Source organism: Chlorocebus sabaeus, chromosome 7 (genome assembly GCF_047675955.1).
Source record: "Chlorocebus sabaeus isolate Y175 chromosome 7, mChlSab1.0.hap1, whole genome shotgun sequence".
Taxonomy (NCBI): Eukaryota; Metazoa; Chordata; class Mammalia; order Primates; family Cercopithecidae; genus Chlorocebus; species Chlorocebus sabaeus.
The window spans coordinates 109,143,564-109,158,308 of record NC_132910.1 but is presented as its reverse complement, the minus strand read 5'-3'; the positions used below and the strand labels follow the sequence as shown (position 1 = coordinate 109,158,308).

Genomic DNA, 14,745 nt, shown 5'->3' with positions numbered 1-14,745 from the left:
TTCCATTGTATCAGTGGAAAATAAAAGCAAAATATTCTTTACACCACCTTTCTTATGTTTCTGTTGAAATTACCAGGTGCTTTGTCTTGGTAAATTGTGTCCCATAAATTTTCAGAATCTCTGGGACAAGACCAGAATTTTTTCTTAAAAGTCTATATACTATTCTCTTTCTTTAATTTTTTTGTTTTGTTTTGTTTTTTGTTGTTTTTGTTTTTGTTTTTGTTTTTGTTTTTGTTTTTGTTTTGAGACAGAGTTGAGCTCTTGTTGCCCAGGCTGGAGTACAATGGCACAATCTCGGCTCACTGCAACCTCCGCCTCCTGGGTTCAAGTGATTCTCCTGCCTCAGCCTCCCGAGTAGCTGGGATTACAGGCGCCCATCATCACACCCAGCTATTTTTTTGTGTTTTTAGTAGAGACAGGGTTTCATCATGTTGACCAGGTTGATCTCTAACTCCTGACCTCAGGTGACCCACCTGCCTTGGCCTCCCAAAGTTCAGGGATTATAGGTGTGAGCCACTGCCTGGCCTCTTTCTTTAAATTCTACTGTAGATTAAAAGCAAAATTTATGAACTTCCCTTAAAAAAAAAACCAAAAAGCCACACTATTCCAAAAGGAAAACCTTAAAATGTTTCAATTTTATAAAACTTCTGATATTCAAACTTTTAAACATGTTTAATTTTCATAATATCCACCAGCTATGAAAGATACAGTATGATAGGGACTGCAATGCATTCACTCTACTCGTTTTGCCATAAAAAGTGGAAACCAATTAAGCATAAACTTTACAATTGTTTATGTTTATTATAGGATAATTCAACATAAGATCTTATCCCACATAAAATTATTCAGTGTATCTAAACTAAACATTTTGATTGACACGTATCACATACACATGCATAGAAGGGATAAAAGGCCCCCCATACTCTAAAAACTAGGTGTGTGCCTGTGCAATTGTCTGTTCGTTGTCTCATGGGTATGAGTCTCTCTTACTGACTAGCAGCTTTGATTACAAACTGCCTTAAGCCAATTTGGTCATTCAGAATTATTGAATGACAATAACCTACAGTATTCAGTACAGTGACATGCTGTGCAGGTTTACAGATATTGGTAACCTCCATCAGTTAATGGTCACTGTGGGCCACAGTTGCCACTAACCTTGCTTACAGGTGAGATATAACAACACCTGTTATCTCAGGTTTACATATTATATCACATAAACATTTATTACCAAACAGGCAAAAAATGTCACAAAACTTTTAATCTCATTAAAGTCCCAGCTTACTGTCATTCTGAGCATTCATTTAAGATAGTTGTTACAATATGCCAGCAGCATCATTTAGCCAAACTTAAGCCAGAGCAGGCAACATAATTTTTTGAAAATGGCTATGCAAAAGACTTAATCTTTAGGTCTAAAAAATAACTCTGAAGGGTACTGACTGTTAGCCTACCTCCATACTTCTCTTTTCTTCTTATAAAAATTAAGGCGCCTGTGTAACATTTCTAATTGACTCACATCTTAAACACCACTTACTTTAGCAATGGATAAAAAAGTCTTACATCCTCGGTGCCTCCCACCTGTAATCCCAGCACTTTGGAGAGGCCGAGGCGGGCAGATCACCTGAGGTCGGGAGTTTGAGACCAGCCTGACCAATATGGAGAAACCCCATCGCTGCTAAAAAATACAAAATTAGCCAGGTGTGGTAGCACATGCCTGTAATCCCAGCTACTCAGAAGGCTGAGGCAGGAGAATCGCTTGAACCTGGGAGGCAGAGGTTGCAGTGAGCGGAGATCGTGCCATTGCATCCCAGCCTGGGCAACAAGAGCAAAACTCCATCTCAAAAAAAAAAAAAAAAAAAAGGTCTTACATCCTTATGTTAAATAACAAACACTTTAATACTTGAGAGAAAGGGCTTAAACACTCATTGTAACCATCTCTGGAATATGAGCTTCTAATTAGAGGTTTTCAATTGCTAACTACTCTGCATCTAAATGAAAACTTACTGTATATTTCTATCACATTGTCTATGTTTAGATATTTTAAAGTTTCATACAATAAAGGTCACTTATAAAAGATTGTGAATAACTACCAAAATCAGAAATCATTTTACATTTTCGTAAGCAAGGCAAAAAATAATCTATGATATGATGTCGTTGCAGTTAATATTATATTAATATAGATTAGAAATGCATGTGTTCACATAAAATAAACCAAAATGTAATTTCCTTAACTCTGGTGCAACAATTATTTTGAATTCCAGATACGTTCCAAGTTCATGTCTAATAAAATTTACTTTTTATTAGGAGAATGATCACCAAGCCTCAGTCGTCATGGTCTCAAAATTTCATCTGGTGATTCTAAACTTGGAGTTAGGGGGAAAATGAAACAAAGGATGTGTGGTGATTACAGCAATTAAACTAATTAACATGTCCATCATCTCACATAGTTATTTGTGTATGTGAGGCGAGAACATTTAAGATCTATGCTCTTAGCAAATTTTGAGGGTATACAATAAAGTTTTATTAACTTTAGTAACCATGCTGTACATTAGATTTCTAGAACTCATGCTGATTCCATAAGATTAGAATATTATATTTTTGTGGTATCTTTTCTCTGTTTTGATATGTTGAGATACACAAATACTTCCCATTGGATGACAGTAGCCTACAGTATTCAGTACAGTGACATGCTGTGCAGGTTTATAGCTTAGGATACCATGCAGCCTAGGTGTGTAGTAGGCCATACCATCTGAATTTATGTAAGTACACTCTGATGTTCGCACAATGACAAAATCACGTACGAGGCATTTCTCAGAAAGTACTTATACATTGGTTTTGTATCTTGGCTTGTGACTAATGCTGCAATGAACATGAAAGTGCAGCTTTGTCTTTGAAATACTAATTTCTTTTCCTTTGGATATATATCCAGACATGAGGTTGCTGAATCATATGTTAATTGTTTTTTTAGGTTTTTAAGGAACCTCCATACTGTTTTCGGTAATGGCCGTACTAGTTTACATTCTCACTAGCCATATTCAAGAGCTGCCTCTTCTCCACATACCTGACTCCTTAGCAGTTTGAAATAATCATTCCTGCTCATGCCTCTTCTGCAGCTGTCTCACCTCCATATGAATAGACCTGGCACTACCTCTCACCAACACTTGTTATCTCTTGTCCAAATAATAGCCAATCTAACAAGTGTGAGATGACATGTCATTGTGGTTCTGATTTGCATTTCCTTGATGATTAGTGATATTGAGCATTTTCTTTTCTTTCTTTCTTTCTTTTTTTTTTTTTTTTTTGAGGTGGAGTTTCGCTCTTGTTGCCCAGGCTAGAGTGCAATGGTGCAATCTCAGCTCACTGCAACCTCCACCTCCCGGGTTCTAGTGATTCTCCTGCCTCAGCCTCCCTGTAGCTGGGATTACAGGCATGTACCACCACACCTGGCTAATTTTGTATTTTTCGTAGAGGTGGGGTTTCTCTATGTTTGTCAGGCTGGTCTCAAACTCCCGACCTCAGGTGATCTGCCTGCCTCAGCCTCCCAAAGTGTTGGGATTACAGGTGTGAGCCACCGTGCCTGACTGAGCATTTTTTAAAAAAATGTATCTGTTGGCAAGGATTCATCTATTTCTTATGTTTCCATATTCTTTTTTGGTCTCCATTCCAAAATATCTTCTTTTATCATTAGTTATTTTTTCCCCTTCCTTATATCTTCTCCCTGAATTTGAGTTTCTGGAAGACAGGGCTTAAATGTTATTTGTATTTCCTTCTCACTCAGAGCTCAAGCATAGGCTTTGCCCACTAAACATGGTCAACAAAAAACTGGTAATTTATATTGGTAGAGTACACAGGTATGTGTCAAAGAAGGGAATGGTTCTTTCTCCGTGCATGAAAGTGTGCAGTACCCTTCTGCCTTCACAAATTCATACCATTTGGACATTTCTTCCTGACAAATCTCATTTTAAACCCAAAGTGTAGAGTTGCATCTGTCACATAGTAAACTTGCAATATATGACTGTTGAATATTTGGAAAAATAAATTCTGGAACAGTCATGTGTCACTTAACGAGGATGATACTTTCTGAAACATGCATCGTTAGGTGATTTTTGTCATTGTGCCAACATCATAGGGTGTATTTACACAAACCCAGATGTACTATACACCTAGGCTACCTGGTAGCCTATTGTTCGGAGGCTATAAACCTGCACAGCATGCTACTGTACTGAATACTGTAGGCAATTGTCACACCGTGGGAAGTATTTGTACATCTAAACATATCAAAACATAGAAAAGGTACATTAAAAATATGGTATTCTAATCTTAGGGGACTAGTGTTGTATATGCAGTCTATCATTGACTAAACCTTCATTATGCAAATTTGATTATGTGAAGTCTTCATTGACTAAAACTTCATTGACTAAAATACAGCATTTAACTGTATTTATTATTTTTCATCGTTACCCAATATTTGGAACTGTTTAAAAATATGTTTCCCCTTGTATTTCAAATATACCCACAGGAAGTCTATATAAATCCTGAATAAAATAATAGGTTTAAGAATAAAACATAGTTAATAAATAAAAATACTCTATAGGAGGCTGTATGGGTCTGACGTGGAAGATTTTTGGATAAGTAAAATTTTGATATACTGTTACATTTCCAAAAATAGTTAGGAGAGTACATAGAAATCTGTAAGCCCTTTACCTAAATGCCTCAGTTATTAATATTATGTCATATTTACATGCATACTCTCAGTGATACACAATATTCATTTTTTGTTTTTGTTTTTGAGATATAGTCTTGCTCTTGTCACCCAGGCTGGAGTGCAGGGGCATGGTCTTGGCTCACTACAACCTCCACCTCCTGGGTTCAAGCGATTCTCCTGCCTCTGCCTCCCAAGTAGCTGGGATTCAGGCACCCACCACCATGCCTGGCTAATTTTTTGTATTTTTAGTAGAGATGGGATTTCACCATGTCAGCCAGGTTGGTCTCAAACTCCTGGCCTCAAGTGATCTGTGCGTCTTGGCCTCCCAAAGTGCTGGGATTACATAAGTGAACCACTGTGCCCGGACAGTAATATACAATATTCTGTTCTCATTAAACTTTCATCCATTGGTGTTTCTCATCTGAATCAATTATTACTATGAAAATTGCCCAATGGCAATTTGTTAATTTGGGTAATTCTAATTTTATCATTCTTTCTATATTTATTAGTAGAGCTCTAAGAGAAAGCATTTTTTCTTTATTATTTATATCAGTATGGATTCATGAATTTTTATTTTATGTGATGAGTTCGGATTCATTTATGTTCTTATTTAATTTGCTTCTCAGATTGGCTTAATTCGACCAGTTAAACTCTCTCCAAACTGTCTTCTGCATCCTTTTCAGAGGGCCCCATCATTCCTGAGAATTTCCTTATTTCTTGGCACAAGTTGGCCAAGGTTAATCTTGTACTTTTTCTGCCCAACTTTGGATTGGCTGTTTCTTTAAGACTACTTGGTTCCTTTTTAGCGGATAATCATATTTAGAAATTGTTCTGTGATTATTAGTCAGTCATCCATTCAAAAATCTTACATTTATTTTAGCATTGCTGTACATGACTGATCTCACATTTACTCTGCTTGCACGTTTCTTAATGAGAGACAACCTCTAAGAAAAACTTTAAAAATATTCTGTGTAATTATTAACATTTAAAATAATTGGTAAAATAAGAATATTTTATATTTGAAAGTCTTATAGATTCTGATTAGCTTAATAATACTCATTTTTTGTGTGTGTGTATCATGGCTAACTTATCGAGGGGGAAAATGGTACCTTTTTTTCCCAAAAAATTCAGGCCATTGTACATTTAGAAAATAAAGATATAGGATAGTTAAATATATACTTTTTGCTTTTAATGCTATTGCTAGTTCCAATTTATTCTACATTAATAAATGCAAAACAGTTTACCAACTTAACAAAAATATACCTTTGATAATGAAAATTGACAGGTAAGATTTGCTTATTCCATTTATATTTGTTGCTCAAGCATCTATTTTCATCGATGTATTTCTATGGGAGACTAATGCCTTGGAATTTTTGAAAAGTGTAATTATGCTAATATGATTCATGGCACCTTTGACATCTGTTTAGACATATGAAAAGTAGATTCCCTTTTCCAGTGAGTATTTTTGGCAAGGGTAAAAATTTTCCCCAAAATGTATTTTCAAATGTAGTCAGCTAACTCCTGACTTTGATAGAACACGGAGTACAAGTGAAAAGCTTCCTGACTTTTTTTGCTGCAGGGACACTCTAAACTAAGTGCAGGCCACTTGATTCTCCCTGACTTCAACCCAGCCACGGGCTCTGGGACAATCATGGGCTATGAGTCCTAGAGGAGGGTCACAGTGGCTCATGATTGCATTAGCCTTCCTGCTAACACGGGCCTGACCAATTTCTCCCAATAACTGGACTTCTTTCTTAAAAGTAGGAACCTGCTAGGTCTGTTAATGGGACACTTCTCTTGTCCCCAGAGCTGAATATCTTCTTTAATTCTTCTATCATTGTAACTTATACACATTTCAATAAACTTAAGACTAAAGCATGTTTTTAAATTATTTTGGCAGATTTCAGCATAAAAGCTATAATAGCTCTGAACTTCAGGGCCAATATGAAAGCTTCATGATATGGATAAATGTGAAAGAAAATTCATTAATAACGGTGTATTTTGGTGGAAGGCTCACAAGTATAGTATAGTCCAATTTCCTCACATTATAGATTTACAGATGAGGTGGAGAGGTGGCTTTATTTATGTAACTTACTCACTCTTATTTGGAATGAGGTCTAAAGTAACCCCCAAATTCAAAATCAAGACATGAACTTTGCTTCCTCTGAAGCTGGTTGTCCTACTATGTAACATTTCACCTTCCAATTCCACCTTTTCTTCTCTTCCATTGGGAAGAGAAGAACAATGGAAGAACATTCCACTATTCTCTGTTCGCATATCTTCTGATCAATAGCTAATTAATTTCAATGACATTCTTCATAATCTTGCTTGCCAATGATGCCATTTTTTTGGATTTTAGAATGCTAGTTAAGAAAAAATTCTATCTAAATCATTTAAACTTTCTAGAACCTAAGAAGTATCGTCGGGGTTGGAAGTTAGCTTAAGCTTTACTTTCACACTCCTTGATAGATTGCAATTGAAGTAATAATTTATAGGTTATTTAAAACTTTTAATTTAGTGTAACTCTAATTTAATATATAAAAGCTCTGAAGACCATGTATCCACCTTAAAAAAAAAAACTGAACTGAGTACAGTATTCAGGTAGCTATAGAACCTATTTTTTTTTTTAAATGTTGAGGGAAATCCAAATAAGTTACATGCATTCTGTTTTATTTTTAAATACCTCCTTTTGTCTTAATAACTGAGGTCATATAAAATTAAAAAATTTTAGAAATGAAGCAATTGATAGAAATGTTTGAAAAGGAAAATATAGGACTTGCACATACTATTATTGACAAAATATTTGAAGATCCTAAGTTTTTACTGAAGCAATACAAATGATTTATAATGAACTTGGTCTTAGAATAATGAAAAGGTGTAATATATTTTTCCAGTATCCAGGAGTTCAACATGATTTAAAAGGGTATTTTAAATGACATTAAAGTTTAAAATGTAGAATTTCTTTCAGTCTTATTCCCCTCCCCAAATCCTAAGCGAGTACACGTCTCTAATTTCTAGCCAGGGGACTATTGCTTATCCTCTGACTTTGCCCCAGCCTCATCCCATACAGCTGCCTAATTATTGCCAAATCTAATTTTTGTGAAGCGTTCCCACAGTGACTACCGATAGCTCCACCGGCCTGTCTAAATGTTGACAAACTGCTTGCTTACTGTTCAAATTACTGAGAATAAACTGAAAAGAAACACTTCTTTTCATACAACAACATGTCTTCCAACAGCTTTCAAACATTAGAACTACTTACGTATGTCGTTTATATCTATCTTCAGAGACGTTTTTGCAGAAAGTTAATTGTTTGGGCTAGTTATAATAAAATGTCAAAAAGGAACATGATTTTTCAAAATCAGACTCAAAGTCATACATTTTGCCTAAGTGAGCACTATACATTGCAATGAATTATAGATCATTAGGCCGTATTTCTAGAGAGATGAAAGTATAGGAAAATATCATTCAGAGATAACTATCATTACTATTTTTGGGCAGTAGTCTTTTCAATGTCTAATTCTAATGGGAGCTATGTTAACCATTTTAGAACAAAGCAGTGTTTAAATTAGGGCTCAGCAAGTGGTAGCTCTGAATGCCAACAGAGAGCTGCTCTTCCCCATGCTCAACTGGCAGGACTCGGGGAAGGAAAAGAAAAAACAGAAATAGTATAAAGGACAATAATCATAACGAGTATGTGGCGTAAGAAAAAAAGAATATACAACCTAGAGGAGTTTGTGAGAAAGATCCTGAAATTGTATTGAGGGCCATGAAGTGGCTTGAATAAAACTGATTTCTTATCTTTAAATTAATTTGTACTTGTGTGACTTACAAAGATTAATGTATTTCACATATGCGTCTAACATTGTCCAATAGTATTTTTGCCATCGGTAAAACTACAAATGCTTTAAAAAAATGCATTAACGGTTTCAAAATTAACAAAGGCTTATTAAACATCTGTTATACCCTGGTGATAAAAAGGTACATAAGAAAGGTAGTCCCTGTACCAAAAGGCTCCCAGCGTAAGTAGCAGCCATCTTCAAACACAACCAAACTATGAGACAAGTACCAGATTGGTGAAAAGAACCAAGCATTATTGGATAGGTAATTAATTCTTTCTCTAGTGCCTGGGGAAAGTATCTTCAGAAAAAAAAAAAAGATTTCTACTTAAAATAGTCCTTGAAGACAGAACTGAGTTATGCCAAATAGAAAGGGAATTCCAGGCTAAAAGAGCAGCAAAAGAAATAGTCTATTTGTGCTGAAATATTACTTTTCTTTTCCTTTCATATGCTTTAAATCAGGAGTTCCAAATTTAAATGCCCACAGAATCTGCCAGGTAACATAATCAGGGACACATTGCAATCATTTCAAAATTTAATTTAATTATACTTTGAAAAAAAATGACATGTCCCTATCATAAATGGGAAACCATTATTAGCAATTACAAATGGAAAGTAACAGTAAAAATAAACACAATGAAAACCAAAATAATTTAAATATACTTTATATTTAAAAAAACAATAAAATAAAAGTATACTAAATTTAATCAATGTATAAAATGCATTCTGGAATGAGAAGAATGAAATTCTTAATGAGCTGTCACTAATAAAACTATATGTAGCTTAATGACTTAATTTCAAAGGAAAATTAAATTCAACACAAGATAATTTCAGTTTTTAAAAATATTAACTAGCATGAAACATCTCAAATGATTTTAATTTCAAATCAAAATCTTCAATAATTTTTATTCAACAGATTTTTGGTTTGAGAGGCTTGCTGAAGTATAGTCCATAATGTACTTTTCTGTAATTATCAATTTATTTGGCAATGTTCTTAAAGTGTTCTTTTTCTACTAACGGCTGCCTTCAAGTTAAGAAAAAAAATCTTATAAAGATTTTATATTGTCTTCCTAGTGTTTCTTCATAATATTCAAAATGTTTTCATGTTGTTCCCCAAAGTTGTTCATGAGCAGGTCATTCACAAGAGATGAAACCCAACATCCCATCTTCAGGAAGTGCGTGCGTGTTTCCAATGTTATCATCACATGTACCTGGTACTGTTTATAGGAAGAGTTGATGCACTTTAAATTTTGGTTGGTCTATAAAATACCAAGCCAGTGTTAACCAAGCTTGTGATCTCTGAAGTTTAATGTGTTGTCCAGAAAAATCTTGAGTATCCTGATACCTTAGTAGACAAGTCAAGACTTTGTGCAAAAAGTCAGGATGGAACAATAATGCTTGTAGACACTGCCCATATTTATTAGAAGCAAAAGAAAAATTTAGAATTTACTGACCCATGCCTAAACATGATTGGCAATTTTAATATCGTAGATAACCTAAGTATTTTTCCTTTTTTTTTTTTTTTCAATTTAAGCTTCTTTAATGTTGATGAAAGGTATTTGCAGTTCATATAAACCATACTTATGTGAAGGATAGCACATGCTTCATATAAATTATCACTTTGATATACATATCTTATGGTTTATGAAAAAAGAGAAAAAATAATATATCGGTTTTGCTCCCTTTCAATGGGTTTTTTTTTTAAGGGATTGTTTTTTAGGTCTTGTCAGCAACATCAAACAAAAGGTACTGCGTACTCCACAGGGTACAGAATGCTGCTAAGCACCTCAGAAAAATTACATGACATGGAGAAAATGCACTTCTTGCTCCTTGAAAAACTTACAGTCTAGGGATTTGACAACTCGCAGTCTTAGGAACTGAGTGAAGAACAAAGTAAGGCAAATTCTTCATCCCCTAGAGCTATTGTGGATTGAATCATTTTAAAATTTGGAATTAATGCAATCGAGATGAGAGACAAGACTAAATTTGGCTGAGAATTCGTTCAGGCTCGCATAGTTTTTATTAACATCCGTCTAGTAAACAGAATGGACCTAACAGACAACTGAAAGTAAAGACTAGATCTCTTGAAGTGCAAGGGCTAAAACTACTTAATTGTGGTTACTTATTTTAAAAAGCAGACACACTGAATGGTATGACTAGGGTGATTACACTAGTTTAAAAATAGGCCAGGTACTGACACTGCATTCCCCTCATGCATTGCTCATTTAAAGTAGTGAATATTAAAATATGTGGGCTTTACATCTAACCCACAGAAAGCCCACCATAAATGTTCTGCGTATCAAATATCCACCTCATGTGTACTATGAAAGTTTTATTTATGCCCCATTAAGTCAAAAGTAAATAGTGAAATTACAGTAAGCTAATGACCTGCGTATTTTCATATGGATGAAGGTCAGTATATCTAAATAGGAAATAAATGGTGATCCTATCTACCTATATAAAAAAATAGAGTATCTTTCCGGATTTTGCATGCTCCTCACTATAAGAAGAGGTATGTAGGTTTTAAGGTTTCACAATCAGTTGTCAGAAAAACAGCAGTTATGCCTGCAGTATCTCGTTAGCATTTGACTCAGTTATTTTTAGATTACATTGTTTAGACATTGTAAACCCATCTAAAACTTTGTAATTATTTTGAGATGGTTCCAATGTTAACCCTAGAATCATTGTCAGAAAGAGTAACAATGTGATGTAGAAGAACAGCTAATCAACATGACTAAAATATGCTCATTTTCAGAAAAACAATCTGGTCATCTGGAAACAATCAGAGCTACAACCTAGGGAACACTCCCATATGGGATACTGATCTGGCCAAGCACACTTTCTAAGCAGGAAAACTATCACATCAGGGTGAATTTAGGCCACTTCGGAGGAGCTGCCTATAAACATCCAAACAGACCTTCTTAGGCAGCAGAACTGGTCCAATTCCTCTCAGAGCAGTTTGACACAGCCTTAACCACATCAACCAAAAGCTTGAAGTTAAGTCAAAAGAGCATATTGGAGCAAAAGTGAACAGATGTGTAAACTCTAGCACAGGCTTATTGCTGTATTAAGTTTGAAGATGAGCACGTCTTACCCACAACAGTATTGCTCCAGGAAGCAGGGTAGGAGTAGTGGTAAATTAGAAAATAGACTATTAATTGCACAAGTAATAGAAAAGTAAAAACACGTTTCAAAATCTACAATAAACCTGTATCCAAAGGAGTCCTATACATCAGTGATGTGCTGGACTTTGAATTCTGTGGTACAACTTTGCACTGTACTCCCTCTGGCCTACTGGTCTGCGTATGGCTTGCTTCCTGCCTGTTAAAGGGTGAATACGCTACACAGAGCTACGATGGTTTCTACTGAGTGGTAAAATTCACAGAAGTTCCAGGTTCATCATGTCAGGATCATTCCTTGTGCAAAGTTTGATGTAGATGAAGATAAAGTAGTTTCTTGGTTAATAATTGCAATTTGTTTTTTTTAAAGTCAGTGGGTTTCTTGTATAGTTCTATTACAATTGACCCAGGTTTAATTTCATCCATCTCCATGAAAGCAAAACACTTGGTGCTGGTAAACCTTTTTTTAGCCTTGTAGTGTTTGAGTTCAAAGAAGAGAGCTGCACCTTTGATTAATTTTTCAACATGTTTCTGGAGCTCAATGTCCACATTAAAATGAATGTATGTATCTTCTTTTCTTGAAGCCACAGGAGTATCTTGCACAGGAGTTAAGTCTATGCCATTCAGATCCTTTATACTAACTGTAATATAGGGATCGATGCACTGCCCAGCATCTTTCAAACCAATTTTCTCAATTCTGATAGTGAGTGATGTCATTCCTGGCTCTGATGGCAACCTTGGTAATAAAGTACTGGGAACTCTAGTGGGAAAAGAATCAGGAGACCCTGCTCCAGCACCACCCTCTTCTTCATCTTCTTCAAATTCCAAATTCTCTTCTTCACCAGGTGCCAAAATTCTTCTTAATGGGACAGGCTGAACATTAAATGGGAATTCTTTATTATATGTAAGAATATTCTTTAGGATTGGTTCTAGCTTCTTCGGGTCCTCCGGTTTAAATTCTTCTTGAGACTGTGTGGACTGTAAAGTTGCACTTCGCAATTCCAAGCATGTTGCAATTTTGCCTATGGTTTTCTTTTGTTCTTCTGTAAATTCAGAATTATTGTGTTGAGCTTGGGCCTCTTTTTGTAGATGTCTTGTGAATATCTGATCCCGTCTACCGCCTCCACCAGTTGGCCCCAAGAGTCGAAGTCGGCGCCTCTCCTAAAACTGGCGCCCCAGTGCTGCAGCAGACTCCAAGTCACCTCTGACATGGCCAGTCCCCACCGCATCCCCTCCCACGCCTACCCCAGTAAGGCCAGGTTCTAGGGCACCATCCTCCCCGGGCCTGGAGCCCACATTGACAGGGCCAGGAGGAACCACTACGGCCACCACCACCGCCAGCCGAGGAGCCGCCCATGCCCATTGTCAAGGCTATCTTGGGTGGTAAGGGCTTCTCTCTATAGACCCAACCAAGTAGCTTTGGCTTCCAGTGCAAAAACTCGTATATGTGGATCAAGTCCTTTGAAGAACCATCATGGTTTTAGAGCTATTATCTATGCACTATTCTACTTTCAAATACTCATGATGGAAAGTTTAATAACCAAACATTTCACATGTTCACACACTATCACAATATACATTACTATTTTTTATATCTGTATCTGCATCTGTATCATTATCTAGGATATCTGTAACACATTTTTAATACCTGTATTCTTAGTATGCATTTCTGGGCAAAGGCAGATTATTACTACTTAAAGCAATCAGTTCTGCTTTGCAGTTCTTTCCCTTTCTCATCACATTGCCATAGAGGGACAGGCCTGTACGGGCAAAGGGGTTTTTTTCCACCATGGGAAGGGAACCTCAGAAACTGATACCCTGAAGGCTACATGGGAGCAGGACAGCTCCTCCTCCTCTCCAGAAAGACAAAGAGAAACCCTATCTCCCTAATGTAAACAAATGCCTTTTGGGAAGAGAAAGGGCAGGTGTCTGATTTCTTGCCCATTGGAATCAAAAGAAATGCCTCGGGGTTGGGAAGGGAGATAAAATAAGCATTTCAGAGTTTATAATCCAGAATTTTATATTTATATGTAATCAAATGAATAGCTTCAAGTGTTGCCCAGGTGGGAACATGTTTGGGATTGGAAGGAAAGTCCAACAGACCGGATTCTAGGCCTTTTACACTGCACTTGCAACTATTGCATCTGTGTTTTTATCTGCTGAAAAAAAGTTCAGAGCCACACATTTACACCCCAACCCAAAGTCCACGGACCAGTACCAGTCCATGGCTGTTAGGAACCAGGCTGCACAGCAGGAGGCGAGTGGCAGGTGATCCAGTGAAGCTTCATCTGTATTTGTAGCCACTCCCCATTGCTCGCATTACCTCTTGAGCTCCGCCTCCTGTCAGATCAGGGGTGGCATTAGAGTCTCACAGGAGGGCAAACCCTATTGTGAACTGCGCATGTGAGGGATCTAGGTTGTGTGTTCCTTATGAAAATCTAATGCTTGATGATCTTTCACTGTCTCCCATTACCCCCAGGTAAACAAACTCAGGGCCCCCATTGATTCTATATTACGGTGAGTTGTATAATTATTTCATTATATATTACATATATAATAATAATAGAAACAACAATAATAATAGTAATAATAATAGAAACAAAGAAACAAAGTACACATCAAATGTAATGCACTTGAATCATCCCCAAACCCCAGATTGTAGAAAAATTGTCTTCCACAAAAGTAATCCTTGGTGCCAAAAAGGTTGGGAACCATTGCCCTAGATGAGAAGTCAGCCTAAAACCTCTGTGGCAGTTGGAACCCCTCTGTGATACAAAGGGGCATACTGTCTATATACTGTGGCTTTCCCCATCATTTACACAAGCCATTTTCATTTCTGAAAGCCAGTTTCCTCCTTTACAAGTTAGTTCTTGCTGAACATAACTTACAGGACTGTTGTGAGGATTAAATAATATAAGGTAGATGAATGCTTTCTGTAAAAAAATACAAACAAACAACCACTGTATTAACATTGCAGGATATTACTAATAGCAAAAATCTGAAGGCTGAAACTCAGGTCTGTTTTTGCTATACCTTTTTCTCTTCACTTCTGTTTCAATTTCTCATGCAGTAAGCTTTGTGACTT

The 14,745-nt window shown here is 36.3% G+C and overlaps 1 pseudogene; it reads right to left on the bottom strand.

Annotated features, from left to right (window-relative positions):
* Nucleotides 1-11,255: 11,255 nt before the first annotated feature.
* Nucleotides 11,256-12,871, bottom strand: LOC119619645 (axin interactor, dorsalization-associated protein pseudogene; annotated as a pseudogene).
* Between the last annotated feature and the right edge of the window lie 1,874 nt (nt 12,872-14,745).